This window comes from Rattus norvegicus, chromosome 10 (assembly GCF_036323735.1).
Source record: "Rattus norvegicus strain BN/NHsdMcwi chromosome 10, GRCr8, whole genome shotgun sequence".
Classification (NCBI taxonomy): Eukaryota; Metazoa; Chordata; class Mammalia; order Rodentia; family Muridae; genus Rattus; species Rattus norvegicus.
This window is the reverse complement of record NC_086028.1, coordinates 25771432-25799240: the sequence shown is the minus strand read 5'-3', so window position 1 is coordinate 25799240 and position 27809 is coordinate 25771432. Positions and strand designations below refer to the sequence as shown.

At 40.8% G+C, this 27809-nt stretch overlaps 1 protein-coding gene and 1 pseudogene across 1 annotated transcript in view; one reads left to right on the top strand and one right to left on the bottom strand.

Annotated features, from left to right (window-relative positions):
• The window catches only part of LOC134480667 (glyceraldehyde-3-phosphate dehydrogenase-like), a 904186-nt gene that overhangs the window by 800445 nt on the left and 75932 nt on the right, over positions 1–27809 (top strand). The gene's annotated exons all lie outside the window — the stretch shown is intronic.
• Rpl32-ps12 (ribosomal protein L32, pseudogene 12) lies at positions 18902–20944 on the bottom strand (annotated as a pseudogene).

Below are 27809 nucleotides of genomic sequence, written 5' to 3'. Positions count from 1 at the left end.
TAAAAATAATTTAGTTTTCTTCAGATAGAAAGGAATGTGAGAGAAAACTCTTGCAAAGCCGGCAAAATTGCAGGAAAGGCTAACATGCTGGAATTAAAAGAGCCAAAGCAAAACAGCTTAGAACTCAGTCACTGTTCATTGAAATATCTCTTACCAGTCTCCTCCAGATTCTCATACCAGAATGAGAAACTATATTTATTTTCTGTCTTTGTCACAGCCCTCAAAATTCCTAACTCAGCTACAGAGCATCTGACCAGGGTAGTTTATGTGTCATAACTACCCTTTAGCCAAGGAAATATAGAACACCAAGACAGATATGCAGGAGAAAATAGTCCCGGTACCCTCCCACCCCCCACCCGGCCAAATCAGGATATGGATACCAAAATAGGAGAAAGAGATGCTGAGTAGACAAATTTAATACAAGCCCACCAGAGTCCACCAAGAAGCCTTCATAAATAGTGCTATACATCTAGAAATTGTGAATAATCCACCCACAGATTCACTGACATTCACATCCTGTGCACTTCTAAATCAGATCTGTGATGGAGGTGGTGTCACTACCTAAAGAGACGAGAGGTTAGAGAAAGGAGGTATCTAGACTCACACGAGAACCCCCTTCTCTCTATTGCTTATTAGCGATGATAGTTCTGTCATGTTCCTTTCTTTCTTTGTGCCTTGTAAATCTAGGATGGTGACATTAGACCTGACCTGTTAAAAGGAAGTGGACCTCAAGCACCGGATCCATCTAGAGCCAGGCTGGCAGCCTAACATGCTCACCAGGCACAGTATCGCCTGGCTATCCAGCTCTGTGACATCTATAGGTAAGCTTTGCATCTTTGACTCTTCCTACACCATATCGATGGAACTTGAGGTGAGAACCATCTTCATTCCTCTCCACTTCATTGGTTTTCTCCTACCTGCAAAGCATAGTCCAGATTCCGTTTGGTTTTCAACATTAACATTCTGCACCATTGCTTAGCATGGCAACCCCTTGGAGCGTAGCTGATTTTTTTTTCCAAAATGCATAGAGCTAAGGTTAATAGAGTTGGCACTTTCAGAATATATCCGTCCTGAATGAAATAAAAGGGATTATTTAGAAGAGGACAACACAACGGGACACACCTTTATAGTAAAGACATAGCAACTAAAATTAATTTAACAAGGTCTCACATACACACACACACACACACACACACACACACACACACACACACACACACACCAGTTTTCATTGATCCTAAGTTTCCTCTCAGAATCACATTTTCCCCTCGTTTAGGGAAGTCTTTCTAAAAGAGTACAGAAGAAGGAAACTTCTTTCATTTGAAAAGGACAGGCAGCACCTGTCTCTTTTGAACATTCAGAGATAAATTGCCTTGTCCTTTGTCGCTTCTTTCTTCTTTGTTTTTCTCTGCAGAATTGATTGACAGCAGTAACGGTATAAAAATAAAATGCTTATTTCTCCTCACCGAGTCTCTGCGCTTTTTAAATTATCTTGGATAGTACTCATTCGTATGGGTCCTATCTGTGTAACCAGATGTCTTGAAATTGCCAAAGTGTAGCCTTTTCTACCATATATATATGTATATACATATATATAGTCTTTTTGTGGCCCTAACAGTGTTTTTTAACTTATTCAAAACTTAAAATAGATGAGAGCATTCTGAAATAGATTTTCCCCTTTTTCTTCCACTGAATTACTGAACTATATTTGAAGTACATTTTAAGCTAAGAAATCATTACGTTTCTGTTCTCTTTCGCTTGTTTGGCAGTTTTGCCTCTGTTAGATCCTTTGACCTATTATTCAAAACAACCACATTCTCTTTTATTCTAATTGGTTCTTCAGCTTCATCTTTTAATATGTAACTTTACTTCTAATGCTTTCTTACGTTGATTTAGAACTATTTACGCATTATATAATTGTGGGCTGGTAAACCTGTATGTTATAAGCAGGAATTTTTTTTTCAGTCCTTTAATTTTTTTTTAATTATGGCTTCAGTACTGTGTAAGGATGGAGTAATCTAGAAATCTCAAGGTACAAGAAAATAGCTGCATGCCATGAGGGGAAAAAAATGAAGAGATAATAACACTTGAGGTTTCAGCACCAGACAGGCCAGTGTCTCACTTGGTTTCAGCACTCCCCTGCTACAGAGCCTTCTTAACAGAAGTCTGTAATTTAAAGTGTGCAAAGGTGATGAGGAAATGCAAATCCCGGGTCTCTGATATGGAAACAATGAATTTATCACATTCACACACGTCCAAAATACTCCGCAATATTCACACATAATAGCTAAACAGGAGCTTAAAATAAAGATGACAAATGTTGTCGCCAAAACTGTTTAGAATTTCTCACAACTGTATATGGATTATAAAACTGGATCAAGAAGCAAAAATACCCCCTTTCCATTATTTGATTCATCAAAAGAATAATGCACAGAGAAGAAATAGATACTTTAATTCCATTCCTATTTTAATCTGAGAGATCCAGGATAAGAATTTTAGGGTGTGTGTCAATAAGTAAACCTGGGGTGTAAGTATTTGGGGGTGGGTAACATCCCGTCCCTTTACACCACCTTCACTAGACCTTTGAATTTCTGAGTTACTATGCACCTGCCACTGTGCTTTTCAACAGTAATTCCCTTCTGTACAGTACATTGGATTTCTGGGGTTTCCACAGTAAATCAAAATAAGCCAGTATCTTCAAATAACAGAAATTCATTTTCTCTAAATTCTGAAACTAGAAACATGGCATCAGTTGGCCTTTGCTTCCTCTGAAGCTCTAGAGAAAAAAGCCCTCATCCCTTGCTAAGTTTCTGTGGTTGCCAAAGATCCTTAACATCCAATGGCTGCAGCTTCAGCAACTTGCCTCTGCTCCAGTCATACTTGGAGGCTCTCCCCTCTGATGTTTTTCTTCAATGTCATCTGTTTTTATAAAGGCACTAGTCATTGAGTTAGGGCTTACTCTAATCCAATATGACCTCATCTTAATTTACTACATCTAAGCCTATTTCCAAATATGGCCACATGGGAAGCAAGATGAAGGACAGCACCTGAAGTAAGTATGTATTATCTCATGGAAAGGGGACCCAAATGAAACACGTGATTTTTCTTAGAGTTTTGTTTATACTTGGCTATAGTTCTTGTCTGTGAAAAACTAGTCAACTGTTCAGATTTCAAGAATGGGTTTTAAGACAGGAAAAAACTAATATATTTAAATGTAAAGCTCTGAAGAATGAAACCTTTTGTGCGTAGATTTGATTCTGTAGTTGAAGAGAAGAGCCATGAGAAAACTATAACTATGACTATGACATGGTCCCAGGCAACAGTCGAGACTACTGACATAAGCATGGCATGTGGTGATAACATGGGCCAGAGACATCTACACAGACATTACTGTCTGTGACAGCAGGGCCAGGCCACCACTATGGCTTCAGGTAACAGTGCAGGACACTCACTCACATCAGACTGTCTCTCACCACCCCACATCTCCAGTTCTACCTCTCTTCATAGTGCACAAACCATTCAGCGTCTCTTTCTTGCCCATCTCTCCATCACATATGTACATGGTAGTTGAAATCAGAGCTGATTCTACAGAGAGAGGGCCTCTGGGTCCCTGAAATGTTTTAATGATGTCAGAAATGTACCTGGAGACGAGACAACATCTTTAACAAAGGGTACTAGAAAATCTAGATTTTGGCATGCAGAAAAATGAAAGGAGAGCCCTAACTCTTACTACCATGCACAAAACCAAATTCCAAATAGATCAAGATTTACAAATAAAAATAAGAACATTCTGGATCAGGCTTTGGTAGCATGGGAAATAAAACAATCAATAAATAAATAGGATCTCATGAAGCTAACAAGCTTTTGCACAGTAAAAGGATACTGTGAAGTCAATGAATAAATGGGCAGCTCAGAAATGGAAGAAAAACTTCCTCCAGGTATTCATCCAACAGTGAATTATTATCTAGACGACATGAAGAAATTTTTAAAGATGGAACATTAAAATAATAGAACGTTTAGTTTAAAATGGGCTTTTGGACTAAGCATAAAATTCTCAAAATAAGAAACATAAACATCTAGGAAACACCTCAAAAGTGCTCAGCATCCTTTGAAATCTGGGAAATACATAATAGAAGTATGTAGATTCGATCCCACTCACCCCCCCATCAGAATGGCTATAATCAGGACTCCAGATGGGACAACGACTACTGGTTTAGACATGACAAAGGAGAACTCATATACGCTGTTGGTAGGAGTGTAAAGTAGGGCAACCACTTTGGAAATCAGTGTAACAGTTTCTGACAACACTAGAAATAGACTTTCTGTGACTCGGCTACACCAACACTGGGCATATACAGAATGGACTTTGTATATCATTACAGGGACACTTATACCTCTATCTTCATTGCCATTCTATTCACAGCATCTAGGAAATGGAATCAAATGAGACATTTATCAATGGATGAGCAGACCAGAAAATTATAATGCATATATACCTTAAAAGGAGAATGAAATCATGAAGTTTGCAGAAAACATGGATGAAACTGGGGGAAAAAATGTAGACTGAGGGCATCCAGGCCCCGAATGAAATGTACTCCATGTTCTCTCTCATGTACATATTCTAGCTTCAGTCTTTTGCTCTGTTTTTAACTTGGTGCAAAAATGGGAGCCAGGAAACTAGAAATGGGCCATTAGCATAGGGTAGGTCTTAAGAAAGAGGGCATCCTTCTAGGTCAGATGAAGGTACCTAAGTGGAGTATTGGGAGTCAAAAGGATGTGGGATGAGGGGAAACCTCGAGGGAAGCCCCTAACCCAGAAGAAGGGTATACAAAAAAGCCCTTTAGAAGCCTGGCATCTCACACCCCAATATAAATATATAATGGGGAAGGCACTACAATACATACAATATGTAAGAAGAGGGGAAATACTATGGGCTAAAGAATTTAAAGGGATAGGATCTGGGGAAGAGTAAGGAGAGGTAGACAGTGGATGAACTAACTCAAACTAAGTATGTAGGAAAAGCCTTGTAGAAACCCACTTATGAGTAACCTAATTTCTAAATAAAGCTTAAAAAGGGCATTGGAACAGGTGTCCGGCATGAGTGAACAATGCCACCTACTACCAGCAGTCACTGATGATAAAAAGAACATTGCAGTGCATGGTAAGCAGTGTATCCATATAAGTTACTGGTCAGGGAGGAAGGCTCCAGAGGGCTCCAGACAGCTGTTCCCATTGGCATGGCTTACACAATGAGATTCTATTGCTAAAAAATAACACTTTGGTTATTAATCACAGAGAAATCGATCTCAAACTAGTTTTCATAGTATCATAAAGTGCTGTACATGTTGTGGGTCACGAGGTTCAGAGAAGGGCCTTTCGGTGTCTTACCCAGCACCAGTCCCTGAATGCAACAATATGTGTTCACAGGTACAACAAGGCACAACTGCTACAGGGTAATTAGCCACACCGTGTTTAGATTTGATTCCTGCTCTGTAGGAGATAATGACCTGCCTGATACAATAAACCTGGCCAAAAGCCCATGGCTTAGGAGATCATGTGTCCTATGACAGAAGCTAGTATTGTTATTTTGCTAAATAACCAGGCTCTCAAATTGCCTTCTAAATTGTTATTTTTTATGTTTATGCCAATATATATGAGCTGCTCTCAACCTCTGTCAGAGAGCCTCCTTTTATCACTGAGCTATAGTCAAAGGAAAGATGCATAACTGGTCAAATGCTAAGAATACAAGGCCTAGTGTTGGGGCTGTACATAGTGGCCCTTAATCCCCGCAATCAGGAGAAGCAAGTGGATCTCTGTGAGTTCAAGACCAGCCTAGTATACAGGTAAACCAGGACAGGACGGGATTGCATAGAGATACTCTGTCTTTAAAAAAAAAAAAATACAGACAGACCAGAGACAAACACCTGGTACCAGTTATTTTCCTATAAAGAGGCCTCATTTCCTAATAATCCATTCAACTATGAACTTATCAAATGATTAATCTACTAATAAGTGAGCACCTGATTATTCAATCACCTAAAAAAACAGCACCATCTAGGAAACCAGCCTTCAACCCTTGAGTGTTTAGCAGGGGGAAGGGCACATTTTTATATCTCAGCCTTAACAATGTATCTCAAACTTTTATAGAAATTTTCTAAAGTCATTCTGAATACCACTCTTATCCTTACAATAAAATAAGCTCTCAAAAACACTAGATAAAGATTAACAATTAAAAAATAAAATACAATTAAGTGGGCAATCTAAGTATCGAGTCACCGAGCAGACTTCAATGTTTTAAAGTGGCTGCAGGCTCCGTTCCAAATATTGCAATGCCTTGGGTTATGTTTTCTAACATCAAGTGTCATAAATAAAGCAGGTAATTTCTATTTAGCACAATATCAGTAGGGAAAATGGATTTTACTGACATTTATCAAGAAAAAATATAAATTTGCTTCTACTCTGGTTCCCTGTGGAATTTTAACTGATTTCATGTCTGTGAAATACTTTGAGAAAAGGCATATCTGGAATATAACTGCTTTGAAATGTAATTTAGAAATCGTTTTCCCTATTAATCCATTTTTTGAAAAGCACTTATCCAGATGTTGCTAATATACAATAAAGCAAAGAAAAATCTAAGGAATAATTATGCGATAACTAAACTTAGGGAAAATCTAGTCAACTCGCGTAAACCCTTACTAGGAGAATGAATTAGTAGTTAAGAGTACTTGCTGCCCTGCCAAAAGACCTGAATTCCGTTTCCAGCACTCACATCAGGTGGCTCGCCACTCCCTGTATCTCCATCTCTATGGGACCTGACACCTTTTGCTGGCCTCCAAGGGCACCTGCATATACACACAATATACATACATTCATACAAATACACATATACATAAACATAAAAAATAAACCTTTAAAAATACATACCCTGATGACATCAATGAATTCATCTTTCCATTGTATGGTTGCAAGACACAGTGATTGATGCTAAATCTTTGTGATCAGTTACGGTGGTTTATTGTAACTGACAGTTTGGTAAGAGCTGGAAACAGCTAGGAGACTCACCTCTCTGGGTGTCGTTGAGGGAGTTCTCCAGAGAGGTAGCTGAGGAAGAAAGACCTACTCAGAAAATGATTGGTGCATTCCACAGGGTGGGTCCTGGATGGAGTGAAAGAGGAAAACAAGCTGTTCAGGTTGACTGATGCAAGGTGGTCCATCTTAACTATGAGCAGGACCATTCCCTGGGCATGGAGATTGAACTGAATACAATGGGGTGAGCTGATGGCTAGCAATAACCAGTGCCCGCTCCCTGAGTGGGGTGCAGTGTTATCAGTTGCTTAACATACCTGGTGTCTGCCTTCTCCAACTGTAGAAGCCTCTCTCCCCTCAAACAGTGAGACAAAATAAACATTCGTTCTTCCTTTAGATTGCTTCTTATCAGATTTTTAGCAACGACACAAAGGGACTAATCCAATCCCTGATGGGTCACATTCATTGTAAAAATTCTAACCTGCTACAGTTGAAGCAGAAACTGCATGTGAGTTCACTGGGCATACCGTCTCTCTGATACATGTCTGCAGGTGTTTGGGGATGGTAAGATACTCCTGGAGATACAAATTTTTATTTTTCAAAGCAAAATCAGTGTGAGTACTTAGATCATGAATACCCTTAACAGATAGTAAAGAAATTTCTATTAGGCATTCAGACAAATGCTGCTGAATGTGAATTAGAGAGATGATGTAAAAATGAGATTAAAAGGCTACTGGGAAAACTGTGACAATGCATGGATTCTGTGCTTATTTGGTTTTTATTAATATGACATCACCGGATAACAAGGGTTCTTGTCTGGCTGAATTTTGTAGCTGGAGGAAAAACATTCAGAAGAGATGGATTTTCTTTGATTCTACCTCTCCATAATCCTCAGAGCTCCTTAGGGAGCAATGTCAATTATGCCATCGTCAATGCAAATGGCATTTTAAAGAGTTAGCGTGACACACAGAATGCTAATGATTCTCAGAAGTGTCAGTGCACGCTGCAGAATCTCTCCTGAACTCTGCAGCCCCTTGTGTGTCTTTATTCATTCAAATCTAATCCTATGAACTGAGGGTATGGGCCACTGGTTTGCTCTCTGCCTGAGTCACTCAAACTCACCCATTAAAAACAATCCATTTTCCAAAATCAGACAGTGTGGAATACCGTTTTGGCAGCCAAAAGACACACTCCTATATTCAGTGCATAGTAATGAGAAGGCTGACGGCTTTCTTGCTTGATAGGTTCTTCTTATTAAGATAAAATATGTTCCAGTACTATCTCAGAAACATGTAAATTGAGTAGTTTATGGAAAATATGAGAGCTTAGACTTTCAAATTCAGGAAACAAAATGTGAACAGGAACTTTGTAGCAAAGCACCTACCACCCATAGCATATCTCCTAGGACTGTTCTCTAATGTTGCAGAATTATAAAGACATATTTTATAATGCTATTATCAGGAAATTTTAGAGTCCTTTACAGTTTGTGCAATGAACGTTTAATACATGGAGATGATTAAAGCCTACAAGTAAACGGATTACACTGATTAGGTGTCTATCTTGTAGGGTGAACTATTCTTTTAATTTTTTTTTACACTCTAGATTTTATTCCCCTCCCAGTCCACCCCCCAACTGTTCTATATCTCATGCCTCCTCCCTGTACTCTCCGAGTCTCCACAAAGATGGTCCAACCCCACCCACCCCACCAGACCTCTAAACTTCCTGGGGCCTCCATTCTCTTGAGGGTTAGATGAATCTTCTCTGACTGAAGCCAGACCCGGGAGTCCTCTGCTGTATATGTGTTGGAGACCTCAACTCATATGCCTGGTTGGTGATCCAGTGTCTAAGAGATCTCAGGGGTCCAGGTTAATTGAGACTGCTGGTCCTCCTACAGGGTTGCCCTACAATGAGGAGAGGGAACTTATTGAACCTACCTCCAATAGAAAAATGGGGCATCAAGTAAGAGATGGGGTTGCTATCCCACAGTCAAAGCTCTAACCCATAATTCTTCCTGTCTGAAAGAATTGCAAGGATAGAAAGAGAGAAGAGCTTGAGGAAAAGAAGGTCCAGCAACAGGCCCGAAGTGGGATCCAGCTCAAGGGGGGAACCCAAGACCCAACACCATTACTGAGGCTATGGGGCACTCACCAAAAGGGACCTACGAAGACTGCTCTCCAAAAGACCCAACAAGCAGCTGAAAGAGTCAGATGCAGATATTTGCACCCAAGCAATAAACAGAAGCTGCTGACCCCTCTGTTGAGTTAGGAAAAACAGGAGGAAGCTGAGGAGGAGGGCAGCCCTATAGGAGGACCAGCAGTCTCAATTAACCTGGACCCCTGAGATCTCTCAGACACTGGGCTTGAATCAGTGAAATAGAAACAAAGAACTAGACAAAGAATCAACAAAACCAAAAGCTGGTTCTTTGAGAGAATCAACAAGATAGATAAACCCTTAGCCAAACTAACTAAAGGGTCCAGAGGCAGTGTCCAAATTAACAAAATCAGAAATGAAAAGGGAGACCTAACAAGAGAAACTGAGGTAATTAAAAAATCATCAGATTCTAGTACAAAAACCTATACTCAACAAAACTGAAGATCTAAATGAAATGGATGGTTTTCTAGACAAATACCACATACCAAAGTTAAATCAAGAGCAGGTAAACTATCTAAACAGGTCCATAACCTGTAAGAAAATAAAAGAAGTCATTTAAAACCTCCCAAACAAAAAGCCCAGGGCCAGACAGATTTACTGCAGAATTCTATCAGACTTTCAAAGAAGACTTAACACCAATATTCCTCAAACTATTCCATAAAATAGAAACAGAAGGAACACTACCTAATACATTTTATAAAACTACAATTACTCTGATACCTGAACCACACAAGGACCCAGCCAAAAAAGAAAACTTCATACCAACATCACTTATGAATATCGATACAATAATACCTAATAAAATTCTTGCAAACCGAATCCAAGAACACATCAAAACCATCATTCACCATGATTAAGTAGACTTCATCCCACAGATGCAAGGTTGGTTCAATATACAAAAATCCATTAACGTAATCTACTATATAAACAAACTCAAAGATTAAAAAAATCACATGATCATCCCCATAGATGCAGAAAAAGCATTTAACAAAATACGACACCCCCCCCACTTCATATTAAAAGTATTGGAGAGATCAGGAATTCAAGGCACATACATAAACATAATAAAAGCAATTTACTGCAAACCAACAGCCAACATCAAATTAAATGGAGAGATACTTGAAGCAATCCCACTAAAATCAGGGACAAGCCATGGATGCCCACTGTCCCATATCTGTTCAATACAGTACTTGAAGTGCTGGATAGAAAAATAAGACAACAAAAAGCTATCAATTGGATACAAATTGACAAATAAGAAATAAAGGTATCACTATTTTCAAATGATACTATAGTATACCTAAATGACCCAAAAAATTCTTTATAGAAATGATAAACAGGCTGCAAAAGAAATTAGGGAAACAAATTCCTTCACAATAACCACAAATAATATAAAATATCTTCGGGTAATTCTAACCAAACAAGTGAAAGATCCGTATGACAAAATTTAAGTCTCTCAAGAAAAAAATCAAACAAGACCTCAGAAAAATGAAGAGATCTCCCATGATCATGGATTGGCCTAATTTACATAGGAAAAGTGGCCATCCTGCCAAAGGCCATCTACAGATTCAGTGCAATCCCCATGAAAATCCCAGCACAATTCTACAAAGACATGGAAAGAACAATTCTCCAGTTCATCTGGAAAGACACAAAACCCAGAATCACAAAAATTATTCATAACAATAAAAGAACAGCTAGAGAATCACTATTCCTAACCTCAAGCTCACAGAGCAATGGTGATAAAAACTGAATGATAGTGGTACAGAGACAGACAGGTTGATCAGTGGAATAGAATTAAAGGCCAAAAATTAAACCATATACTTACACACACTTGATTTTGACAAAGAAGCCAAAAATATTCAATGGAAAAGAGAAAGCATCTTCAATAAATGGTGCTGGTTTAACTGGCTGTCTGAATGTAGAAAGATGAAAATAGACCCATATTTGTCACCATGCACAAAGCTCAAGTCCAAGTGGATCAAGAACCTCAACATAGGAGTTGAGGATTTAGCTCTGGGGTAGAGCGCTTGCCTAGCAAGTGCAAGGCCCTGGGTTCGGTCCTCAGCTCCAAAAAAAAAAAAAAAAAAAAAAAAAAAAAAGAACCTCAACATAAAACCATATACTGAATTTAATAGAAGAAAAAGTTAAAAAGAGCCTTGAACTCATTGGCACGGGGCGGGGGGGGGGGGTGATATTTCCCAAAAAAACACTCCAAAGGCTCGTGCTGTAAGGTAAAGAATTGATGAATGAGACCTTTTGAAACTGGAAAACTTCTATAAGGCAAAGGACATAGTCAGTAAGACAAATAGGCAACCAATAGACTGGGGGAAAAAATCCTCACTAACCCCACATCCAATTGAGGATTAATATCCAAAATATACAAAGAACTTAGGGAGCTAACCACTAAAAAAACAAACAACCCAATCAAAAAAATGTGATATAGATCTAAACTAAGAATTCACAGCAGAGGAACCTCGAATGACTGAGAAGCACTTAAAGAAATGTTCAACGTCCTTAGTGATCAGAGAAATGCAAATCAAAATGACCCTGAGATTCTGCCTTAGACCAGTCAGAATGGCTATGATCAAAACCTCAGGTGACAGCACATGCTGCTGAGGATGTGGAGAAAGAGGAACACTCCTCCATTGCTGGTGGGATTGCCAACTGGTACAACCACTCTGGAAATCAATATGGAGGTTCTTCTGAAAAATGGAAATAGACCTACCTGAAGACCCAGCAATACCACTCTTGAAATATACCAAAAAACATGCCTCACCATGACACGGGAGCACATCTACCACTATATTCATAACGGTCTTGTTTGTGATAGCCAGAAGCTGGAAACAATCCAGATGTTCCGTGACAGAAGAATGGATTCAGAAAATGTGGTTCATTTACATAATGGAGTATTTATTACTCAGCTATTAAGAACAAGGACATCCTGAGTTTTGTAGGCAAATGGATAGAACTAGAAAATATCCTGAGTGTGGTAACTCAGACCCAAAAGGACATGCAAGGTTTGCAAAGTTTGTTCTCACTAATAAGTGGATATTCGCAAAAAAAAAAAAAAAGTACAGAATACTCAAAAAATACCCAAGATACAGTCCATCATAGAACTCCACAAGATCAACAAGCTGAAGGGCCCTTAGCCCCACTGGGGAAGAAAGCAACCACAAGGGGGCGAGGAAAGGAGGGACCTAAAGAGAAAAGAGAGGAAAAGGACTGAAATCCTGACGGCCAGCAAAAGTATGGAATCAGGCATCCTCAGGAGGAAGGAGGTTGGGAGGACCCTCCAGAATGTACTAGAGACCTGGGAGGTAAGAGACTCTCGGGATTCAAAAGGAGGGACCCTAGATGAAATGCCCTACAGTGGGGAGAGGTAACCTGTAGAGTCCTCCTGTAGCAGAAAGATAGGGCATCAAGTGAGGGATGGTGTTGCCATCCCACACTCAAAAATTCTGACCTGTAACTGTTCCTGTCTCAAAGAACTGCAGAGATGGAAATGGAGAAGAGCCTGAGGAAAGGAAGGTCCAGCTAGAGGCCCAAAGTGGGATCCAGCTCAAGGGAGGATCCAAAGCCTGACACTTTTACTGAGGCTATGGAGAGCTCACAGAAAGGGACCTATCATGACTGCCCTCCAAAAGACCCAACAAGCAGCTGAAAGAGTCAGATGCAGATATTTGCACCCAACCAATTGGCAGAAGCTACTGACCCCTGTGGTTCAATTAGGAAAATGCTAAAAGAAGCTGAAGAGGAGAATGACCCTGTAGGAGAACCAGGAATCTCAATTAACCTGAACCCCCAAGATCTTTCAGACACTGGATCGCCAACCAGGCAGCATACACCAGATTATATGAGGCCCCTAACACATATACAACAGAGGACTGCCAGCTCTGGGTTCAGTCAAAGAAGATGCACCTAACCCTCAAGAGACAAGAGGCCCCAGGGAGTTTAGAGGTCCCATGGGGTGAAGGTGGAGGATGGGGTGGGGGTGGAGGGTGGGGTGGGGATGGAGGGTGGGGAGTGAGGACATCTTTGTTGAGACTTGGGAGTGGGGAGGAGTTATGGGATGTGGAACAGTCAGTGGGTAGACCAGGAGGGGAACACAATTTCATCTGCCCCAGCATGACAGTAGCAAACAAGACTATAGAGGAAGCAAGGTAGGCTTCATCTAACGAAGAGAGCAAAAGGCATAGGATTAAGGGTGAAAGTCAAGTGTGAGAAAGGAAGTATCCATCAGGAATTGCCTCACTGAGAGGACCAAGTGAGCCACAGAAACACTCCAATGCTCCTGTCTAATGACTACTGGCCCACTTTTGAAGGGTCTCCAAGATAATAAATAAATAAATAAATAAATTCTAAAAAATTCTTAAACTTAATAAATAGAGTTTGATTTTAAAAATATAGTAAATTTTCAAATACATTATGGTTACTATTCTGGAAAGATTAGATGATCCATACCGGAGATGGAGTAAAAGCAGGGTAGGACATGTTTTTAAGAGGACAGAGAAGGAACTAAGACAAGGGAGGAAAGAGGAGACTAAAGGAAAGGAATTAGGTAAGAATGAATCACAGGAGAATCTGCATTGGTGTACTTGTATGTACATATACGTTTCTCTCATTCTGTGTGTAGATGTGAGCATTCGTGTGTGCTATATACATGGTATAAGTTAGTGGGATGATGGTAAGGAAGTTTCCTAGAAATGGAGCAAAACAGCATCAGAGGATATTCCCGGTTATGTTCTTTGCTTTTTTGTTTTTTTGTTTTTTGGGTGGCCTTTTTTTTTTGGATTTGTTAATTTGGGTGGTTTTATTTGTTTGTTTGTTTGTTTGTTTTCCTCCATCTTTATTAACTTGGGTATTTCTTATTTACATTTCAATTGTTATTCCCTTTCCCGGTTTCCAGGCAAACGTCTCATTAACCCTCCCCCTCCCCTTCTATATGTGAGTTCCCCTCCCCATCCTCCCCCCATTACCACCCTCCCCCCAACAATCACGTTCACTGGGGGTTCAGTCTTGGCAGGACCAAGGGCTTCCCCTTCCACTGGTGCTCTTACTAGGATATTCATTGCTGCCTATGAGGTCAGAGTCCAGGGTCAGTCCATGTATAGTCTTTAGGTAGTGGCTTAGTCCCTGGAAGCTCTGGTTGCTTGGCATTGTTGTTCATATGGGGTCTCGAGCCCCTTCAAGCTCTTTCAGTCCTTTCTAAGATTCCTTCAATGGGGGTCCCATTCTCAGTTCAGTGGTTTGCTGCTGGCATTTGCCTATGTTTTGGTTCTTGTTTCTTTTTGAGATGGAATCTTGCTATGTAGCACAGACTGGCCTACAAGTCATCATTCTCAAACCTCAGTCTTCCAAGTAAGTGCTGTCTATGACAGGCATAAATTAATTTTATATCTATTTAATTTCTTATGATCTATTAGAGTGATCAGCTTGGAGCTGAACCTCACAGGATTTTTTTTTCCCTCTTGATCTTTCAGTTTCCTAACTCTCTCTAAGACTCAATGTTCTACCACCAAGGCTATCTATACTGCAGAAAAGTTCCAGTTTGGTTTTTGCTATTTTGGTTTAAAGTCAATTTATCATTATAAACACTATTAAGTATCTCAGTTCCCTGCCTTTTACTTCAAGAGAGGGTAAAAAACAACTCCAATGAAAGAGAGGGAAGATGCTTGTGTTTCATTTTTCCTACCAATCTTGCACTTACGAGAGCAATCCACACGAGAGGTGGCTGCATTTTATATTCTTACCACTCAGAATTGCTCCGAATGTAGAAGCAGATGTCCAACTCAGTCTCCATGTGGGTCCCCCCAACAACTGAATCAGAGGCTGTCCCTAAAGCTGTTGCCTGACTGTGGAATCCATTCCTCAACAAGACTGTCCTGTCTGACCTTAGAAGTAGAGGATGCGCCCTAACCCTGCAGAGACTTGATGTACCACAATGGGAGGATATGGGGCCGGGAAAATGGCGAGGACATCTCAGAGGTGAAGGGAAGGGGGTTATAAAAGGAGGGACTTTGTGAGGGGGGTACCGGAGGTCACAGCAATTGGGATGGAAAGAGAGAGCAAATATGAGAAGGGATGTGTGATCTCTGAAAATGCTATATTTCAACCAGGAGAAATAGGAAACGTCTCAGCAGTATAAACGAAGATGTTGACGAGCACTGATTTTGTTTTCAAACATTTTTGGAAAACCTCAAGGAAGGCATCTGCAGTCAAGTCCGTTTCCCCAGTTCAAACCTGTACCAATCTCTGTAGTCACTCTCTATACATGTATACCTTAGACACAAGAATTTCCACCACTTCCGGTCTACCCTTGTAAAACATCTCCCCGTGTTTTACGGCAAGCTTTCTTATTTTCCTTTTCGCAGCAAGCAGATGGTTTAACAGGCTGAGTTCTTTTTTACTTACTGTTCTTAGTTTTAGCAAAGTAATACATACGCACAGCTTGAAAGGACTAAGCCATTTGGTTGTGTAGTAACCAACCATCGGAATTTACAGACTCCTCCTGTTCAGGGTACGAGTCTTCCTGGCAATGTTCTGAAAGCATTTCACGGAGAAAGAACTAAGGAACCCTTCCAATAAAGTTGCAATAGTCAAGCATCTCGAAGCCATCCCTTTGTTCATAGCTTTCCCATTGGATGACCTTACCATTTTTCTTCAGACTCACCCCTCAAGAGGAAAGGGAAATAAATTTTGCTTCCTGCTATTGTTTACTTGGGTTTCTTTCTTTTTTTAAATCTTTCTATTTTTCTTTCTTTCTTTCTTTTCTTTTCTTTTTTTTGGGGGGTGGGGGTAGGTATCATGGAGTAGTAGTCGCTAAATGCTTTACCCAGGGTGGGTCCACACATCTAGGCTTAAGCTGTTCCCTTAGACCCACCAGCTCTGTAGCTAAACAGAAACAAGCCACCATGCCTAGCTTTCAATTTTAATTTAGAAACTTTATTTTTCAACTCGTTGGGGAAACGGTATCTCTCTAATCCATATACACTGTGTTTCTTTGAAAGTATTCTTTCCAAATAGTACGTTGTCTTACGATATATGTACAAAACAATATTCTTTTTTTTCTCTCCATCTTTATTAACTTGGGTATTTCTTATTTACATTTCAATTGTTATTCCCTTTCCTGGTTTCCGGGCCAACATCCCCCCAATCCCTCCTCCTCCCCTTCTATATGGGTGTTCCCCTCCCCATCCTCCCCCCATTATCACCCTCCCCCCAACAATCCTGTTCACTGGGGGCTCAGTCTTGGCAGTGGAAGGCTTCCCCTTCCACTGGTGCTCTTACTAGGATATTCACAATACAATATTCTTGAGGCACTAAGAATGAGCTTGCTTTTTTGACACAGGGGAATATTTCTAGTGCTAAAACATCAATAATTAAAGATAGAATCAAATATATTATCATAATTTTAAAAGGTATGATAGTGAATGTTGAATGTGTATACCGTGTTCCAGGAAAAATCAATAGAGACCCGGAAACTATAAACATTATAACAAGTCTTTGGAAATTAAAAAGATTTTTCAAAGTAGAAAAGAATAGGGGTTGGGGATTTGGCTCAGTGGTAGAGCGCTTGCCTAGGAAGCGCAAGGCCCTGGGTTCGGTCCCCAGCTCCGAAAAAAAGAACCAAAAAAAAAAAAAAAAAGTAGAAAAGAATTCATACCAGCCATATCAATTACTGAATGAACAAAAACTCAGCTGGACCTAGTGTTAATACTAAATGTTATTTTGAAGAGAGAATACAAACAAGACCCAATAATTGGGTACCCAAATCACCTCCCCTCTGCAAAGGCAGCATCAAGCTGTGCTTGGGCGCAGTCTACAAAGCATCGCTTAGAACATCCTACTTAAGGAAGTACTCCAGTCAGCTGGAGGGTGAACCAAGATTAGAACTAAGTTGAGGAAGATACCACATAAAATGAGTTCTTATACATAGTTGACAACAAGCACTAGCAATCCAGCTCACTTACCTGTTATCAACTGCAATTGAGGGTAAAATTTAAATTTACAGCATCTCCCTCCAATGGTCTTCTGTTCGTATCATTTTCTTCATCACACAAAACAAATTTATTCACCTCTCATACTGCAGAGCGGACTGGGAGGAATAGAGGGAGGGGAAACAGTGGCCAGGGTATATAATGTGTGAGAGAAGAATAAATAATTTTAAAAAAAGAAAAAAGAAAGGCAGGTCAAAAATAAAACGCAGATCAAAAAACCGTCTGTCCCCACATTTACAGCAAACAAAATATTAAGTTCTCCAAAAACTTGTCCACCCTGAAAAGAAAATAGAAGTCACCATTGTAATACCAAAACTGCTCTAACATAGATAACAGACACACTTAGAAATATACTGAAAAGTAACAGATCATTGTCCAGAGGAGAAACTGCAAGGTCCAGGAAAAAAGTCTGTCATAACTGTGACAAAGTGACACACAGGGAAAATCAGGAGAGACAGGGACAGAGAAAAGAGTGTATCTTTATAACAAACGAGTGCCTATACTGTATTGATTATCATATATTCTTTTAATTATCAGGAAACTGTTCACTGTTCTTGTTTTACTGAAAAGGAAGGAGATTCAGGCAAGTTAGAGCACTGAGCTCCACCAATAACTGTCAAGATTGACCCTGATTCTTCCCAATCTGTACTGGTCCTTTACAAGGACATGCTGGTAAAAAGACAAACACAGTAGATCATGTGTGAAGACTGGTCCTCCTGATGAAAATGGGGTATACTTCTTTCCAGAAATCTCTGAATGTAAATATTATGGTAAGAACCTAAATTTTTGTGAATCCCAAGATTGAAGTTAATGTCTCGTTAATTCCTCCCTTCTCCCTATCCATAAACCTGGCAAAATTGCCAAGGACCCAGGAAAGACTATTATTCCCTTCATATATTCCTTTCTTGTCCTCGTGGGAGTCCCAGAGGTTCTGTTTCTCTCACAAGGGAGCATTGATTTCATTGGTATTCACTCGAAATAGGTAAGGTCACACTTCAGAAGATTGGAAACGCATTGTTTAAAGAGCACGGTTTGTATCTTGCTTCAGAGAGAAGATCTTTAAAGATGTCCTGGCTTAGCTGAATTTTCTTTCCCCCTCCTGCTTCCAAGGAACACCCTCAAGGGAGAAAGTCAATTTCAAATCTTCACACTGCAGAGGCTCTGGGCAGTCTGCTGCAGAATGCAGATCAGCCTGTCTTCTCTTGTGAGATAAACAGCTCCTGTGAACAGTTTTGAAAGAAAAGTTTTAAGCCATCCTAGTTGCAAAGGTGTAAGATTTGGGGGAGGGGTTTTTTTTTAATCCATTGTGTTCTAAATTCTTTTATACTTATCTGGCTATAGATCCCACCAACAAACAATGCACCAATCAAAAGCCAATAGACTCCAATTTGAAGGCCAACCACTTGAGCCACCATTTTTATTTTCACACATAAAAGGTCCCCCCCCCAAACTTTGCATTTGATTCAGAAAAACTTCCAATTAGGCTTTTTATTAAGTTATTTTACTTATTTACATTCCAAATGCTGCCCCCTTCCCGATCCCTTCTCCCAGAGTTCCTCACCCCATCCAATTAGTCTTATAGTTCTTCTTACATTCTTTCTTTAATTTCAGCCCTTCTTTTTCTCAGTAAAAACATATCCATGGCAACAGAGCTGCTTGAACATTTTTTGCTTGTAACCCCTTTTCATTGGAGAAATTTTCATAAAAATCCAGGTATATAGGTCTATAAAATACATACACAAATCTAATATTTACTGGCAATAAGTGATGGGGAGATATGTTTTTAAAACAATTCTTGTCATGCAACAATTACGTTTATGTATTTCATGTATTTATGAATATATTCCATATACTTTTGAAAGATTAAAGCAAATGTGCGTGTTGATAAGTGGGTATGCTGCTTACTGTTCTATTACTACCTAACTCCCGGGTGAATCTTTGATGCCGCAGAGTGCACTGCACCCTCACAGCTCTTCAGAATGGACCAGAAGTCACTCTTGATAGTCATCAGCGCTGAGAAGGCTGCTTTGCACATGGTAGCGCACAGTGGCAGAAGGATGCTCAGAGCCAGCTCATAAACTGACACATTCTGTCCTAAGCCCAAGCCAAAATGCACTAACATCTTTTTATGAAACTCAAAGCAACTAAGCAAACAAGAGTTTTTTAGTTAAACATTTTCACATAAGAAGACCGTCACATGAATCTGATCCTCGCCTGCTAAAGAATGACAGTGGAACAGATTAAAACCCTTTGCTTTCCACAATTAAACTATTCTGTTTCTGCAAGAGCGGAAAACCTTGTACGTTCAATAAAACGCTACAATTCCTAACCCACTTTGCTCTGAGCCAAGGTGTTTTGGGGCAGTTGTTGGTTTTAGGTGTTAAAATGGCACGCACACTACAAAATGAACGGGTTTGTTCAGAGCCAAAGTTGCAAAAAGTTGAAACTATACAACACAGGCTAATTCTGCCAGAAACACCTCAGATTCGATACACATTTGATTTTTAATTGATATGTGGACATTGGGTGATGCACAGCTTGAAGTTGCTAGACATCACGAAAGGTCGTTCCTTATTTTTTATTCTTGTTTTCTTGTGGTGATAATCGGAATTATCCCCAGGGATTCTTGTATCCAAGGCAAGCACTGATCCCCATCCATCCCTGGAGACTGTCCTCTAAGTGTTGTGTGTTAGAACACAGGCCTGCATCTTAGATCCGATCCCACAGACTGATCAGGCCACGCCTCCCTACAGCTCTTCCTGGCACCAAGAGTCAAGAAACAGTCTCCCCTGTGGCAAAATAGTATCCCCTGATTTAGGGTCCTAACTGGTACCTGGCTCCTCCATGTTCTTCCTTACGCTGTGCTAAACTAAAGCACAGGATGTGAAACTTCTCACCACCCCAAAAGGTTATAAAAAGCCAATTCTTTGTTCTGGGGATTAGATCAAGCCTCCCCAAGAAAACTGCTCCAGTATTCGGGCTGGAGAGGAAGGCTGATTTCTGAAAAGTCTCCAGTGCCCTTGCCAACCCCTCTTATGCTATTGTGCATGGTCTCTGTCTCCCTCTCCCTCTGCCCTGTGTGTGTGTGTGTGTGTGTGTGTGTGTGTGTGTGTGTGTGTGTGTGTGTGTGTGTGTGTTTAAAATTTTTAAAAAGTTCAGACAAAAGGAACGCACACAAAATGGGATCCATTTGTGTTGGCCAACTGTTACTTAGTTTCATTCTTTTTTCTTTTTTCTTTCTTTTTTTCTTCTTTGGCAGTTTTTGTGGTTTTATTTGAACACAAAATAGGCACACAAGCCATCTATTCATTCTTTCGCTGCGTAGCCTGGCGTTGGGATTGGTGACTCTGATGGCCAGCTGTGCTGCTCTTTCTACGATGGCTTTTCGGTTCTTAGAGGTCACACTGTGAGCAATCTCAGCACAGTAGGATTGTTGCACATCAGCTGCACATCCAGCTCCTAGGCATTGTGGACCGGAAACTTCCAGAAGCCGCTGGCAACATGTGCTTGGTTTTTTTGTTACTCCCATAACCAAATGTTGGACATCAGAATTTGCCCCTTGAATCTTCTCTGCACCCTGTTGTCGATGCCTCTGGGTTTCCGCCAGTTTCGCTTAATTTTCACATATCGGTCCGACTGGTGCCTGATGAACTTCTTGGTCCTCTTTTTGACAATCTTGGGCTTCACCCGAGGCCGAAGGGCAGCCATGATGCCGCAGAACAGATGGCAGCCACCTGGCAGGCAGCGCCGAGGAAGAAGGACTTAGTTTCACTCTTAAGGAGGCTCCTCACCAGGCTTTAAAGAGAAGCCTCTTCTTTCTTTTAAGGCCCCATGTTCAGATCTCCACATATTGCGTGGTTTTTTTTTTTTTCATTCTAATACTTTTCTCACCACTTCAAGAACCAGTCATGACCTTGTGGTTTTCTCATTCCAATAAACCTCATTGGAGATGGTTCTCTGTCAGCTTCTTCTATGGAGCGACACATGCCATTTTACAGATGTTACACATGCGAGAAATACATTAACCTCATTTCCTGAGCGAAGGTCTTAGTAAAGTTTCAAAGCAGTCGGGTACGGATACTCAACCACAGATACTGTCAAAGACAATAGTGCTTCCACATGCCCTCTTAGCAGCTCAAAAAGCAGCAACTCCGATGGTCCTGCATTAGAACACAGATGCTGGGAGTTGTATCAGAAGCAGGGTCCTACTTGACACGTCTGAGACGGAGCTCTTCTCCAAGTGAGAAACTGGAGAAGCCCTCTTTCTCCATATTTCCGCTCCGACAGTGGGTGAAGACAACTGAAGAACTAAGCTGAAAGCCACATGGGAGGACTGGAAAAGAACAAACCTCTACTGGTGAAACCGAGGCCGCTGTTGGACTTTCAGACATTCGCTCACTGAAACCTTGCAACGGCTCCATGAGGATAACAGCAGAATCAGCCACCGTTCATAAAAGTAGGAAGGGAGGCACTGTCGAGACATGGCAGAGACATCAGTCATAGAATATAAGCGCATTGTATTCTTCCATGTGTCCCAGAGGAGACAGAATGGGATTTACATTCTCCCCTTTGGAACTGTTGCTTCCTACATTCATAACTCCAACTGGCAATTGGTATTTGGGGAAGAAACATGTATTTTCTGACAGGTTGCGTACTGAGTATGAGGGGGCAGGCATTTTTCTTTTCGTTATCTCCTAAGCATGGAGGATCTTCGTCCCTGACAGTGGACAGTGCAACCTTTGTTGTTCAGTCTATGCATCCAGATGCTAACCTCATCTAGAAACTCCCTCACAGATACCCGGAAATAATGTTTAGCAGCTGTGGTGGTTTGAATACGAATGGCCCCAAAAACTCATGTATTTGACTAATTCTCAGTTAGTGGAATGTTTAGAAAGGATTATGAGGTATGGATTTGCTAGAGGAGGTGTGTCACTAGAGGTAGGTTCCAAGGTTTCAAAATCCCATGTCTCCTCTCTCTCTTCTCTTCTCTTCTCTCTTCTCTCTTCTTCTTCTTCTTCTTCTTCTTCCTCCTCCTCCTCCTCTTTCTCCTTCTTCTTCCTCTTCCTCCTCCTCCTCCTCCTCCTCCTCCTTCTTCTTCTTCTTCCTCTCTCTCTCTCTCTCTCTCTCTCTCTCTCTCTCTCTCTCTCTCTCTCTTCCTTCAGATCAGACAGAAGTACACAGCTTCTTCTCCAGCACCGTGTCTGTCTGATACTGTGCTACTCACCCTCCCACCACGATGGTCACCAATTAATCTTCTGAAACAAGACCCTAGTTAAGTGCGTTCTTTTATACATTGGTCATGGTGTCTCTTCACAGCAATATAATAGTTACTAAGGCATTAGCTAACTGTACATCCCTTAGTCCCGTCAGGATGACATAAACGTGTAGCAACTGTTTGCATGGTGCTTGGTATTATGAACAACCTGGATGACGTTCAGTGCATCTTAAAGGACACCGTTGCCATAAATCCTCATTCAAAAACTTTACGATGCAAAACAGAATTTGCTTTTCTGTGGCTCTAAGGAAAGGTGTGTGGATTTTTCTTTCTCCTTGGAGCAACTGCAAAAATAACAAGTGATGTTCACGATCTAGCTCTGTGATTGAAAGCACCCAGAACGAAAAACACAGAACTTGAAATTTGAAGGATAAAGGAGAGAGGACTACAAGGTCCATACAACATACGGTGCGAACATGTGGTGTGTGGCAACTCTTCTGCCCAGGCTTCGAAACCATTGAGCCTCACCTCTCTCACACCTGTTCTTTCCCCACGCCCTTTCCAGGACTGCACCCTTATTCCTGTGGCCTTAATTCATTTCTCTTTTCAGCGAACTAGAAATATCTCTAACCGACTCCCTCTGGATTTCTGACAGGTATTCTACAACTGCTTGCTTGGAATCCTGACTTCTATACCCTAACCACACTTCATGTTTAGGATTTTCTACCTGCCCCTCCCGTCATTAACATCAGACTAAATGGCATTATCTTTCCTCAGTCTGATATTTTCAAACCAGAAATCTTAGTCATACTTGACTCTGCTTTCCTTCACACTCCTGCAAATCTTTCCCTTCAATCTGTCATCTTATGTCCTCTACTTTTAACATCTTCTGCCTCTCACTTTTCCTCGTCTCCATAGCTACTACCCATCTCCAGGCCGGCAGTATCTCTTATCAACGTTACTACAATCATCCCCAAATTGGGCTCTTGCTGTGACTTGTATAATGCCCAATAATGTCTCCCTGTACCAATGTAATATTTTGAAACCACACCAGAAAAGAAAAATTGTAGAAGTCCCTTCGTTGAATCCTTTCACTGGCTTTCTCCTGTGTTGATAAAGTCATCCAAGCTGTTTAGGAGGCTTCCAGAAATTCTGACAAGCAGATAGCTGCCTGACTCTTTGTACTTTTCAGCTTCCTTCAGCCCATCCTTCTCTCTCTCCCTCACCACTGACCCTCACCATGGATGCTCACACTGTTTTTCTGTTCTTATCCACCACAGAACTTATAACTCCCCTTGCCATATTCTCCAGACTATCCTTCCACCATCTTTTAAATGATGAGTCTGCTGGGTCCTTTTCTCCTACCCACCAATTCAACTAGAAAGTGGAGAATTTCACACACACACACAACACACACAAGCACAGGCTCTGACTGGTAGGTGACAGAGAAGGGAAAGATTAGAAAAATCCAGCAAATATCTTCCCTTTAGCATGTCACAGAGAACTCTGACTCATAAACATCTATTTGACCTGCTTTTCTGGAAATAGATATGCAGTTACTAAAACAATATAGTCTCATCCAAGTTAAAGCCAGTTTACTCGAGACACAATTGCAATGGGTGTACATAGATTCTCTGGGATGAGGAATTGAAATTTTCCAGGCTCCATGAAGCCTTGAACTAGCAAAACAGATTTGAGCCAGTGTGACACGCAGGCCTTGCTAAGCAGAGTACACACTCTCATCAGATTCCAGAGACTGGGCTTCAGGGACGCAGAGCAGGAAACAAGACAGGGTCTCTCAGGATTGGGTAGCCAGTTTTTCCAGAAGCAAAAGTAGGCTGGACTCTCTTTCTCTCCCTATGGTGGCTAATCAATCTCTACCAAAAAAGAAAAAGGAGGAGAAGGAAGAGAAGGAGGAGAAGAGGAAGCAGAAGAAGAAGGGAGAGGAGGAAAGGAAAAGAAGGAAAGAAAAGAAAAAAGAAAAGTCTGTCTTCAGTGGCTTTCCTTGAACTATGAAATTATGATATGCCAAATCCAAATGTTGGGCCTTCTGAATTCCAGGTGTGTGAAATGTTCCTCATACTTACCTAGTTTGAGACCTGTTTTGGCTACTTATAACTGAAAAAAGTCTAGACAAGTTCCCATGAGCCAGATACTGTGATAAAAACTTTTATTCCCATGAGAAACAGGGATTAACACCATTTTTTAAAAAGATTCATTTATTTCTTTCATATATGTGGGACACTGCCACTGACTTCAGACACATCAGAAGAGGGCATTGGATCCCATTACAGATGATTGTGAGCCACCATGTGGTTGCTGGGAATTGAACTCAGGACCTCTGGAAGAACAGTCAGTGCTCTTAACCACTGAGCCATCTCTCCAGCCCCTAACCCCATTTTTGTAAGTAGGAAAATGGCCCCTATAAGTTAAATGACTTATCCAAGGTCACACCACAAGCACTTGACAGCTCCTGAGCACAAATCTTTGTTGTTAATCATTGCATTAAGTGGCCTCCAGATGAGTTCCTCAGCTATGTGGAATTCTCAGCCGCTGATTTAGCAGCCAAGACCCATGGGACTAGACAGGAATGGAGCAGAGTGGGCGTGATGGATGAGCTCACCAGTGTGTCCTCAGGGAAAAAAAAATTCCATGGATGGTTTTGTCTGTTAGCTCTTCAGCAAAGCTCATAATAGCTATGGGTTCTGTTTGTCACTGTCAAACTCGAGCTGTTCTACATTATTCATTGTGCTCCAAAACCATGCATGCCTCCCGGGGGAGTATTTATTCCCCAGCTCAAAGGAATGGGTAATAATGGTATCGAAAGCTGAATCAGCTGCAGAGTCACCCTTCACTGCTCATAAACTACATGAATGACAGAAAGCACAAGCATGTCTAACAGTGGCTAGTTCCAGAGTTGCTGGTGGTCCTGATTGTATCTAGGAAACAGAAGCAATTGAGGAGATTCCTATTATGGAAAGTAGTAGCAGTAGTAGTCACAGGGACATCCTCAAATGGGAAGTCCATGGGAAGCCCATGCCCACAGTACACTATGAAGTGATGTCCTAGCCCATCACATTCTTCCTGCTTCATCAAAATAGAGAAAAATCTCAATAGGGTGTGGGTTTGGTCACCCACTGCTCCTCTCCTACTCAGTTTTTACAGATTCTGGATAGCAGTTAGAGTATGTCCTTGTTTATTTCTTCCTTTAAGATGAATCCCTTTGTTTCAGCCATAAGAGTTCAGTCTAAGCCGTTGGACCCATCCTGCACCTCAGTCTTGGGAATGAGTACGCTCAGTAGAGCTGTTTATCTCTGTGTATGTTTCCTACCACTGTGATAAGCAGTCATTACAAAAATCAATGTCTCGGGCCTGTGAGATGGCTCAGCAGATACAAACATGTCCCACCAAGTTGATGATGACCTGAGTTTGATCTCTAGGACTCTCACAGTAAAACAGAACCAACCCACAAACTCTTCTTGAACTTTCATATATGCACTGTGGCAGACATACACTAAATAAATAAATAAATGTAATATTTTAAAAATCAATAGCTTAAAGCAGTATAAATTTGTTATTTTTCAATCTAGAGAACATAAGCTAAAATGAGGTTTAAAGATATTGAATTAAGCTCATGGTAGGGTTAGTTCCTTACAAAACCACAAAATAGGATTTGTTCCTGGACTTACACTATCCAGTGTCTTTAGCATTTGATGGCTCCTGGTAGAGTTTCTCTAGTAACTCTTCCCATCATCTTGTCACCTTGTCCGACCTTTGACATTTTTTGCATTTCTTACCAGCATCATTAAGATCCTGCACAGGACCAAGGGGAACTGAACAGATACTGACCTGAAAGCTTACTCCCCTATGATTAGCTTCCATAAGGCTCTATGCAAGTTTCCAACTGAGTGAAGCAAACCAAAAGTCTACCTTTGTCCTTAAGAACAAAGAAAAAGTTATTAAAATCTCTAATTCGGTCCTCAGCTCTGTTTGCTTCACAGCAGAGACTTAAAGTGAATAAAAAAGACACCTATGAACTTGAGGTCTCCCCCCATGCAGTGCACATGGAGAAAACTAGCTTATCTAGAAGCCAACGAAGTAAAAATTAAGATGAGGGCTTTAGTTTGCTTTTAATGTTGTGATAAACACCATGACCAAAAGCAACGTGGGAGGGAAGGATTTATTTTATCTTATAGTCTATCCTGAATGGAAGTCAGGGCAGGAACTCACTGCAAGAACCTGGAGGCAGAAACTGATACAGACACCAGAGAGGAGTGCTCCTTACTGGTTTATTTCTCACGGCTTGTTCAATAAGCTTTCTCCTACAACTCAGCTATCTGCCCAGGGGTGGTACCTCCCACAGTGGTCTAGGCCCTTTCACATCAATCATCCATTAAGGAAATATTCCACTCCTTTTTACAGGACAATCTGATGAAGGGAGTTTCTCACTGAGATTTCCTTCTCCCAGATGACTCTAGCTTGCATCCAGTTGACAAAAAACTAGCAAACACATTAAATCATATAAACTGGATTATACAGATCATAAAAAAAAAATCTCAGGAGAAAAACAGATTAGTAAGGGCTAGGATAGAGAAGCAAGAGGAGGGAATTGAAGGATTAATAATAACTTTATAGTCAGGAAGAAGGTTCTAGAAGATTTAGAAAATGCCAAGGTAAGTGGTAGAGAGAGATGCCACTGTGGTCTGCCACCAAGCATGTACGTCAGGGACTGATGCAAAGGAGGTCCTGAGACCTGCAATGAAAACTTAATAATACCAGCACTATCGGCCTTAGGCAGAAGAAAAGTAGAACAGGAAATCAAGTCTTTTCTATCTGCTGAGTCTATAAACTTCAAAAGCAGAGGCAGGAGGATTACTGCCAACTCCAGGACATGCTAGTCTATGTAGCGAGATCCAGGTCACCCAAGGCTACCTAACTAAGACCCTGTTTCAAAAATGAAAAAGAAAGAAAAGTGAGAAAAATAATTCTAGAGTAGTATGAAATGACCTTGGCTGCTAAGTCCAGCCAGATCACAGAATTCCATTTCACAGAAGCAGTGGGAACTAATACCAGAGCTGCCATTGAACAGATCAGTGGCTTTCTCACCAGGAACAAGGCTGAAAACTGCTGCCTTCTCCCTGACCTAAAGAAAGAGATGCCCATAAATATAAAAGAAGCCTACAGAACTTCAAAATAGATTGGACCAGAAAATAAATTCCTCCTGTCACAAAATAGTCAAAACACCAAATATACAAAACAAAGAAAGAATATTAAAAGCAGTAAGGGAAAAAGGTCAAGTAACATATACAGGCAGACCTGCCAGAATTACACCAGACTTTTCACCAGACACTATGAAAGCCAGAAGATCCTGGACAGATGTCATACAAACCCTAAGAGAAGACAAATGCCAGCCCAGGCTACTG